Source organism: Pteropus alecto, unplaced genomic scaffold (genome assembly GCF_000325575.1).
Source record: "Pteropus alecto unplaced genomic scaffold, ASM32557v1 scaffold206, whole genome shotgun sequence".
NCBI lineage: Eukaryota > Metazoa > Chordata > Mammalia > Chiroptera > Pteropodidae > Pteropus > Pteropus alecto.
This window is the reverse complement of record NW_006438906.1, coordinates 4,217,544-4,227,940: the sequence shown is the minus strand read 5'-3', so window position 1 is coordinate 4,227,940 and position 10,397 is coordinate 4,217,544.

Here is a 10,397-nt window from a genome sequence, read left to right as displayed (position 1 = left end):
TTACTTGAATTTTACTGGCTTTCCTCCAATGTTCTATTTCTGTTCCAGGACCCCATCCAAGATACCACATTATATTTAGTTATCATGTCTCCTTAGGCTCCTCTGGCCTGTGTCGATTTCTCAGAGTTTCTTTATTTTTCATGACCTTGACAACGTTGAGGAGTTGTGGTCAGGTGTCTTGTAGAATGTTCCTCAACTTGGGTTTGTCTGATGTTTTTCTCATAGTTAGCTTAGAATTATGAGTTTTGTGAGGAAGACCACAGAAATGAAGTGTCATTCTCATTATATCATATCAAGACTACCATTAAAATTTTATAGCTAAATATTTAATTCTTCTACTTTAGGTGTCCATAGCAACATGTTCTTTCTTTTGCACTTTGGTTGTTGGCCTTAGCTGATTGTCATTGGATAGAGCAGGATTACCTGTTGACTTGCCAAGTCCTAGCTAAGTCTTTGATGGCAAAACATTTTGCAAGGGGTTCTGCTTGCTAAGTGTTGCCCAGTCTAGCTAAAACAATCTTGGCTGTTCTGGTCAGGTAAGTTTCTCCCACGTGAGAAGTAGAACAATTTTTCATACTGCTTACAGATAAAAGGAGGCATTTCTAGCTCTTAATGTTGTAGCAGTCACCCAAGGCCTTTGTGGATGCCATGAGGAAACACTGATCTTGCTGCTGGGGTAGATGAAATTGAGCTTATATGGGCAAAGCTACAAGAGAAAATATAAATGTGTATATGCAACCATGTTTTTTATAGATGGTCCCTAAATTGCATGTTTGCTTATGTTTTTAGAACATAAAACTATCAATAAAGATGATCCCTACACTGCCTTTGTTTGCGGGCATTCACTGTTCCCTAAGCACAAAAACCAGCCTCTCTCATGGATTCGTCTTCACTCAAACTTCCTTGTTTCTTTTTCTGGGATGATCCAGCTGAAGCCGTGCCCTGGCTCAAGAATCTACATCCATTATCTCCCTTTAAAACTAATTTGCTTTTGGGTTTTGACATTTTATCCATATTTGTTAAACATGAAATGATTATAAATTTCAAGAAAGCCAGCAAGTTTTGGATAAATAGAAAGCATTAAGGCAATTTCCAAATGACAACAATCCTTATTGCCCTGTGGGAGGCCAAATGGAGCAGATCTGTTCTGGAGTTTGTCTCACTGAATTTTATTTTGTTGTTTATTTTATTTATTTATTATTTTTGGTGTATGTCTCTTTACTTTTAGACAAAACAGCACTCCTGCAGGAAAGATAGCATCAGACTGTTTATTGTAGATTTCGGCTTAAAGTGCAGATGTTTTGGCTCAGTTAATAATAAACCATTTTTTAGCCTATTTTTAATTTTAGGTCATGAAGTAATAGGAAAATATAGCAACTTTTTGAATATGCTCTTAGCGGGAGAGAGAAGAGAGAGTGATGAGAGAGAGAGAGAGATGAGACAGAGAAAGAGAGAGAGACAGAGACAGACGGAGAGACAGAGAGAGACAAAGAGAGACAGAGAGACAGAGAGTGAGATAGAGAGAGACAGAGACAGAGAGAGAGTGCTCATTTGAAGGTAGATGGTTCTGGTTAAATCTTAGGCTAGCTTTAAGACATTGCCATGGTATTTGGTGATGAAAGGAAATCAAACTTTGGATGGTGAACATACATTGCAATATATATATATATATCATATTGTTCAATAAGAAAAGATGAACCAGCCATTTGAGACAACATGGATGGATACTGAGATAATCATGCTAAGTGAAATAAGTAAGACAGAAAAAGTTGAGAACCACATGATTTCACTCATATGTGGCATACAAAACTGACAGTAGCAAACAAACATGACAAACAAAGACTCATGGACACGGACAGTGGATTAGTGGTTATCAGAGGGAAGGGGGGAGGGGAAAGAAGTTAGGGATAAAGGGGGTCAAATATTTGGTGACGGAAGGAAATTTAACTTCAGATGGTGAACACACAATGCAATATACATATGATGTATTGTTGAGTTGTACACTTGAAACTTATTTGATTTTATTAATCAATGTCACCCCAATAATTATTAATAAAAAAAGACATTGCCATGAAAATGTCTTTGTTCCCCTTTCCCATCATCACAGCCTGTCTTGATTCTTACCATTTCCTCTCTCATTCCCTTGATTCCTTTCCATGGTGTGTACCCTGCTTAAATCTTGAATATGCTTTTCCAGTTGGTGTCTAAATCTTCCTCTAGAATGGCAGGCCTCAGGGTAACAAGTTTCCTCTTGCCTGGACTTTGAGCTTAGCATTAATCTAAAGACTTTGAGCTTAGCATTAACCTAAACCTTAAGGACAAGCAACATCCACTTTCCAAAGTAACACTTGCTCATTCTGTTCATGGAAATGATCATTAATAGATTTCATGTGCAGGGAGATGGGGCTGCAGAAGGTGGCCATGCCTTCCAGACCCCAGGCCCAAACAGAGCAGCACCTCTGCTGGCGCTGTGTCTGAGCGGGTAGGAGGCAAGGCAGATCAGGGCAGTGTTTGGGGCAGCAGCCAATTTCTACCAATGAGCTATGTGCCCTTCCCTGCTTCTGGTAGGTGGGATCACACCAAGCCTTTTGGTTCTCTTCACTTTACAACCAGGTAACCACACGAGCTATCTCAAGTCAGTCTCCTCATTACTGTATGTGGTTTCCAAAAGTGATCGAGAGTAGAAAATGATGATGATGATGCTGATACTAATAATAACAACATTATTCAGTACATAAGTGACAAGGATTGTGCCGAGTATTAAAAAACATCATCTGTTGCATCCCTACAACAATTTTATCAGAGAAGGACTTTTGTTATTCTCATTTTATATTACAGAACTAAGGTTGGTTCAGAAAAGTTAATTGATTTGTTCAAGATCATACAGCTAGAAAAAGTTGGGACCAGGTTTCAAACCAGTTTGGTCTGAGTTTTGAGCCTCTATTAATATCTTTGCTATGTCATGAAACCAAAAAAGCCCTAATGTCCAAGTGCTGAGGGATATGAGTATGTGTGTATTTGTTTTATGTGCATGTGTATGCATGCATGTGTCTTTGTGTTCATGTATGTGTGTATGTACATTGCTTATGCATACAAGTGTGTCTTTGCCTGTGTATATGTTTATGTGTGCTGTGTGTTTCCATACATGTTCATTTGTGTGCATGTCTGTATACACATGTGTATTTGTCAATGTATGTGTTCTTGTGTTTATGTACGTGCATGTGTATGACTGCGTATACATGACTGCATGTGTGTGTGATTTTATGGCATAGTGAAATGCAGCTAAGAAAAGAGTTTGGTAAAAATTAAAGCTTGATATTTAAATTCTGTACGCACTTAAAAAAAAAAAGCTCTAGGATATGCTAAGTCATTGTCCTGATTGAATGGTTTGGGGTCCCAGAGCAGAGCCAGAGAGAGTGAGGCTCTCTGTGTAGGAGCTGTGCCCACTTCCAGAGCCCATGCATCATCACTTCATATGGCTCTGAATCCTGGGTCCTTGGCTACATTTTTCTATGTTGGGCTAATTTTCTTACTTTGAGATATTGTGCATTGTTTTGAATTAATGCAAATGCGTTGTTTTACATTTATTTTGATTCTTCTCTCTTTTACTTCAAACCAACATACCCTTTTCCAGGAACGTCCTGGCAAACACAGCCAGGTTTGAGAAGAGATCGTAAAGCAATGTGAGGTCACAGTAGGATAGAGGCCTCCTTCATGATTCTACTGTGAGTTTAAGAAATATCAAGTGGCAGAAACTTAAGAATGCTCTTCCTTTTCTTAAGCCAGTAGAATGCAATTATAACATGACTCATTATTTTATGGGTTCATATGTGTCCGTGTCTGTGTGTGTGTGTGTGTGTGTGTGTGTGTGTGTGTGTGTGTGTGTGTGTATAGATCATGGATTCTTCAACATTTCAGCAAAATGTTTATAAAGTCAAGACACTGCTGGGTGCTGGGGCATGTATATCAGTTAGGAAGCTCTTGGCTGCAATTTATAAACTATTATTTGGATACCAAGATTGGGGAATGATGAAAGTGGTAGACCTGGACAAAGGTGAGTATTTTATCACTGGCATGGTTTAGAATTGCTGATAAATAATAATAATAAAAAGCAGATGGACTTTAGTTGGTTTTATTACTGTTTTTAAATTCTGTGCAAACCACACATTTCCTTACTGCTCACGCCCAAGGTACACTGGACCTAATGCTCACCCTGCAAAACATTCTGCTAAACAATCCATTTTATTATGAAATAAAGTGGGGATTGCTTTGGCAGCTTAATGATATCAGCATAGACCTAGGACCTTTTATTTGTCACTCCTATCAACATCCTGGCAAAGTCGTCAGGCTTGCCTCTCATGGCCCAAGATGGCATAAGACAATGTCTACCTTAAGAAGAGAGGTGTTTTCTCCCAGTGTCTCTTTAAATGGGGAGGACAGTTTCCAGGAAGCCACTCCAGAAAACTTTCCCACAGCTCCCATTGGCCAGGATTAGGTCACATAACCATGAACTAGTTTAGAAGTTGGCAAACTACTATAGCTCATGAGTCAAATATGACCAGCCACCTGTTTTTGTTCAGTCCACAAGCTAAGAATGGCTTGTACATTTTTAAATAGTAGAAAAAATCAAAAGCAAAATAATGTTTCATGACATGACAGTTAAATGCAATTCAAATTTGAGCATCCATAAATCAAGTGTTATTAGAATACACCCACGCCCAATAGTTTATGTAATGACTATTGCTGCTTTTACTCTACAGTGGAAGAGACCACTGTACAAAGGCCAAATATTCTGCAAAGCTGAAAGTATTTACTATCTGGGCCTTTACAGAAAGAGTTTGCTGACCCCAAACTAGCTGGATGGGTGGTGGGGAATTTCTGGCATTTTCAACCTCTATGGTGGGTGGCTCAGAGAGCTTTAGGTGACTTAGTTAAGGTCACTCAACAAGTGTCACAGATTCTGAGAACAAATTTGTTTGGTTTCTCACTCTTTCTTCTGTTACTTGAATAATGACGTGGACATGTTCTATAGAGCAGCATGAGCAAAGCACAGAGTTTAGAATGTACATGGGAGGGCAGAGTCTAATATAGCTGTAAAAAGATACTGCAGAAGATTAGGTTATGGCCAGATCATGGAGGTTCTTGAATGTTGAGCTAAAAAGAACTTTTTTCTGTTGAAATGGAAAGATTTTGAAGAGAGGATGAGCTGTTCTGCGATGGTAACTCTGATGAAGATGTGACAGATGAGATAAATGTCTGATATAACATGGTTGATTTTTAATAGGTGTTAGCCTTTTCTTTAACACCAAAATTATAAAGGGATCCCAGCAATTTTGATGTAGAGGCCAGAGGGTGTAATTTGGCAAAATTGGCTTGAAAGTGTGTTTTGTTTAGCTTCACACTGAAATTTTTGTTATGTGTGTGGAGTAGACCATTAAAAATGAGAAGACTGCATGTAAAGATATGGATTTCTAGCTTTTCTCAAATAAATAGAAACATCTGGCAACTAGTTCCACATTTCCACATGAAAAAAATTAGCTGGAGTTGAGTTGGGACTGATGTTTTTAGATTCTCCATAGTCTTTACCTCTGCTTCTTATTCTCTTGACATTGAGGTCAAGTATGAGTTGCTGTTTATCATTGCTGTATCAGCTAGGGTAATTTTAGATGCTGTAACAATAAGCCCCTGACATTCCAGTGACTCAATATCTAATATATAGAAGTATATCATGTTACCCATGTAACAGTCTAATGTGGGTGTCTCTGAGAGTGGATAGCCTTCCTCCACACAATCATTCAGAGATTCGGGTTCCTCCCATCTCTTGGCCCAGCCATCTCAGCCTTAGGGTCCTATACATGCAAGTGGGGGATGGAGAAAAGAGGGTGTAGAAGGGCCAGCCTATTCATTGCCTTGGCTCAGGAATAATATATGTCATTTCTGCTCCTATTCCATTGGCAAGAACTAGTTAATGGTCCCACTTAGCTTCAAGAGAGCTAGAAAAAATATCTCATGTCACCACTTTCCAGCAACAGCTTTACTATGGAAATGAGAACATGGATTTTAGTGGACAGTTGGTTCATCTCTGCTATAATTACCTTTTCTCTGTTTTTCTAGTAGTAAAATTTTATTATGAGATTTTTATTACACTTGGCTGATCTCATTCACATTACTTAAGTGCTGTGGCAGTTGGAATTTTGACCTGTGGCCTGTGGCTAATGCATTGCCTTAGAACGATAATTTAATGAACGTGAAGGGTCCTAGATAGAAGTGCTCAGCTGCATTTATATCTGCATGTTGACCACTGCAGCTTTTCTACCAACTTCCTCCTGGTTAGACTCTGGACTTGATTTTTTGTTATCTTTGATTGTGTAGCAGACTACTTCAAAGCCTCATGGCATAAAAAACATCAATCGTTTTATTATGCTCATGGATTCTGTGGGTCAGGAATTTGGGCAAGCATAGCAGGGAAGGCTTGGCTCTGGAGACTCAGCTGGAAAGCCTTGAACATCTGGAGGTCAACTCAAATGGCTGGAGAATGGAATCATCTAAAGGTTTCTTCATTCACATATGTGAAACCTGGGCTATTTGGGTTGTTGACTTGGGTGCTATACATGGTCTTTTCTGTGGTTTGGGCTTCTTCACAGCATGGCAGCCTCGGGATAGTCAGGTTTCTTACATGGTAGCTCAGGACTCTAAGAACAAGTATTTTTAGCAAACAAGGTAGAAGTTCCACAATGTTTTATGTCTTAGCCTCAGAAGTCACATAGCAGCACTTCTATGGTACGCTATTGGTCAAAACAGTCACAAGCCAATCTTGAGTCAAGAGGAGGGAACCTAGAACCCCACCTCTGGGTGGGAAGAATGTCAAAGGACTTGAGGCCATGTTTTAAAACTGATATATACTGGTGCATTAATTGGCATCCTTGTGTACATAGCATAAAGCGTGCCATTTAACTAAAGGAGTTAAGTTTTCATCGAAAGCCCAAAATAACTCTAACTCGTGATTTCTTTAACCAGCTCTTACCAGCCTGGGGGAAAAAGTGAATGAGGACAATTCTCATTGCTCAGAACTGTGAGATAAACTATATCCCAGGCAATCTGTTTAAAAGTCTAGATTTCTTACTTTGAATTTTAATATATTTGACTTTGAGTCAATATGGAATCCTCTCTAGTCTGATATGTGGCTTCTGTCTGCAACAGCACCCAAAATGGGTCTAGAAATTCAAGCTTGACTGCAGACCAACTAGTCCATCTTAAATAGAATTCATAATTCTGGACACACTTAGGTCTAGATCAGGGTCTTCATCTCAAATCCACAAATAAAATTCATGGTGTTCATGGTATTGGATGGGAACAATTACATATTTCTTTTCACTAATCTCTAACTGAAATACAGAATTCCTTTCAATTATGACTGTAGGCAACAAACTCCATTAGTAATAGCAGTATTGATGACCTTGTGACTTTGCCAGCTGAGGAAATCAGTGATACTCTCATATATTGTTATAGTTGTTGCAGTTCTCTTGAAATACTGTTTATACTCATCATTACTTTGAAATTATGGGGGTTATTAGATGTTCTAAATTTCATGTGACCACAGTCTTCCTGTCTATAGACATGTCCCACAAAGCTGGACAGTCATCCAGGCAACTCTGACCCCAGAAGTGGTTCAGTCACCAGCCCACGAATTTGGGTTTTCTCACCTTGTCACTAGTCACACACATTGCTTTGCATTATTCTCTATCACAGTTGTTGAATGACCAAAACATAGAAGGGAGTGAATTATTTTTACCGTTAGGTAATATTTTGCAAAACTAGATAGTCCAAAATGCGAGTGTGTAGCCCTCTATAAAGTGGTGCACCTGTTCTTTCTGGAATTCTGGAGATAGCCATGGATGAGGATTCAGGTAGGATTGACAGAGGGGGAACAGTGAGTCTGGGCATGGGAACTTGAGAAAGTGGTACAAGCCCTACTAAAACTTTCAGATGGAAGTTTGAGGTTCTATCCTTATGGACAGGGCCATATGTGGAAAGGCAGAGGCTTTCAAAATTATTGTTTCGGTGATGGTGGTGGGGTAGTAGGTGATACATGCACATTGCACAAAATTTAAAAGACATAAAAGGAATTCAGTGAAAGGTATGCTTTTTACTCCTGTCCCTCAGCCACTTACTTCCTTACCTAGTGACAACAACTGCTCTCAGGTTTTTGGGTTATAACTCTCCAGTATATTGAATTTGAATACAATCACACATACCACTCATACACCCTGCTTTGACTATGGCAAGAGCCTCCTATTTTTTGAGTGTCATGAAAACAAGGCATTATAGTATAAAATTCAAATTGTATAAGAAGATACCAGTTATAAAATAAAAGCCTGACTGATGCTTCTCCTTGAAGAAAATTCTTTAAACCTTTTATTTTTTAGTGCTTCTGATGTCCAGCTCCATACTTTGAATAAAATGCATATACCTCTGTTTTTTGAATTACCAACTTTAGATAATACCTAGTATTTTCCATTATGAAATGCTTTAGCTGACTACTAAAACTTTCAGATGGAAGTTTGAGGTTCTACCCTTATGGACAGGGCCATAAGGGTCGAAACAAAATGCATATACCTCTGTTTTTGAATTACCAACTTTAGATAACACCTAGTATTTTCCATTATGAAATGCTTTAGCTAAATCAACCGAATTTAACTGGTGTAAGTCCTCTTTTTCCATTTTTTAAAAATTAATTATTCTTTTAAACTCTTCTTTATATCTTTATAACTTTTTATCTTTATAACTTTAACAGTCATTACTTTTATAGGGTCAAGGGTAATAACATTTGTTTTCTGTTTTATAGGTAGGATTAATTATTGCATATATATGTTCATTCTAAATATTAATGGCAATCAAAATTTATAATATTTTATTATGTAAATATTATTTATTACCAAACTAATTATTGTGATTGGAGAGAAGAAACTATCACACAACTTGCTGCCACTCAAAACTATTAGTAATAACACTAATATATATAGACCACTACTAGTCCACTTTATTTATTTATTTTCAAAATTTGTTTTTATTGAGATATTATTGACATATAACACTGTATAAGTTTAAGGTGTACAAATGTGATGTCTTGATACATTTATATGTTGCAATATGATTACCACTGAAGCATTAGGTGACTCTCTCGTACATTATTTCATCACTTCTTTTTCTGTGGTGGGAACAATTAAGATCTAGTCTCTCAGCAAATGTGAAGTTTGTAATACATATTGTTGACTATAATTACTATGTTGTGCATTAGATCTCCAGAATTTATTTATCTACTGGTTGTAAGTTTGTACCCTTAAACATCTCCCCTATTACTCTCCAAACAGAGAGTAATCACCATTTTACTCTCTGTTTTTACGAGTTCAGCTTTTTAAAAATGCCACATATAAGTGATATTATGCAGTTTTCGTGAGATAACAGTTTTGTGAGATACAGAAGGACAAATGCTGTATGATATCACTTATATGTGGAATCTACCAATCCCACTTTAAGGATGAGGATGCAGAGGTCCAAGGAATTAAGAACATTGTCCAAAATTCACACAGTATTAATTAGAGCAGGATAGACAGTATTTGAAACTAGATAATATGATTGTAGAGCCCATGATCTTAAATTTTGCACTGTTCTGCCTCTCTAAGCAACAAAATGAAATGCCTGTGCTCCATCAATTTCCTGTCTCCTAAAATTTCTTGTAGTAAAGAACATGTAGAAACAGTTGAAGTAAAATCTAGAAATAACCCTTCCACTTTTCCCGTAACCATCGCCCATCCCAAAGAAAGCCAATGTTAACAGTTTGATGGATGGCTTTCTAGTATCTTTTCTGTGTAATTTAGTGGGCTCACATGTTTTATATGTTACCTACTGACTTGCTTTTTGATTTGGAGATCTTCCCATATGAGCATATAAAAATCTACTACATTCTTTTTTAAATAGCAGTATAAAAATTTTTATTTGGGTATACCATAATATACATAATCACTTCTTTACTGATAGATTGTTGGATTTCTTCTAGTTTTCACTATGACAAACAAAGCAGCTAAAAACATCTTAGTTTATGCTTTTGGGGGCACTTGTGTAGTTTTCTCTAGGATAGGGTTGGTAGCAATGAAATTACTGAAAGTGTAGATACATTTAAAATTGTGATAACTTGCCAAATTGCTTCCCCCTTCACACAAAAACCTTTAAAATGCATACTTCTTCCTCATTGGATGAGAATGCTTGTTTCTTTATAGCATCTTCAACATTTGAAATCATGAATATTTTTATTTTTTGCCAAGCAGATTTGCAAAAAATTGATATCTGATTGTTCATGGGCATTCTGTTATTATTAAAAGATTCACTATCTTTTTATT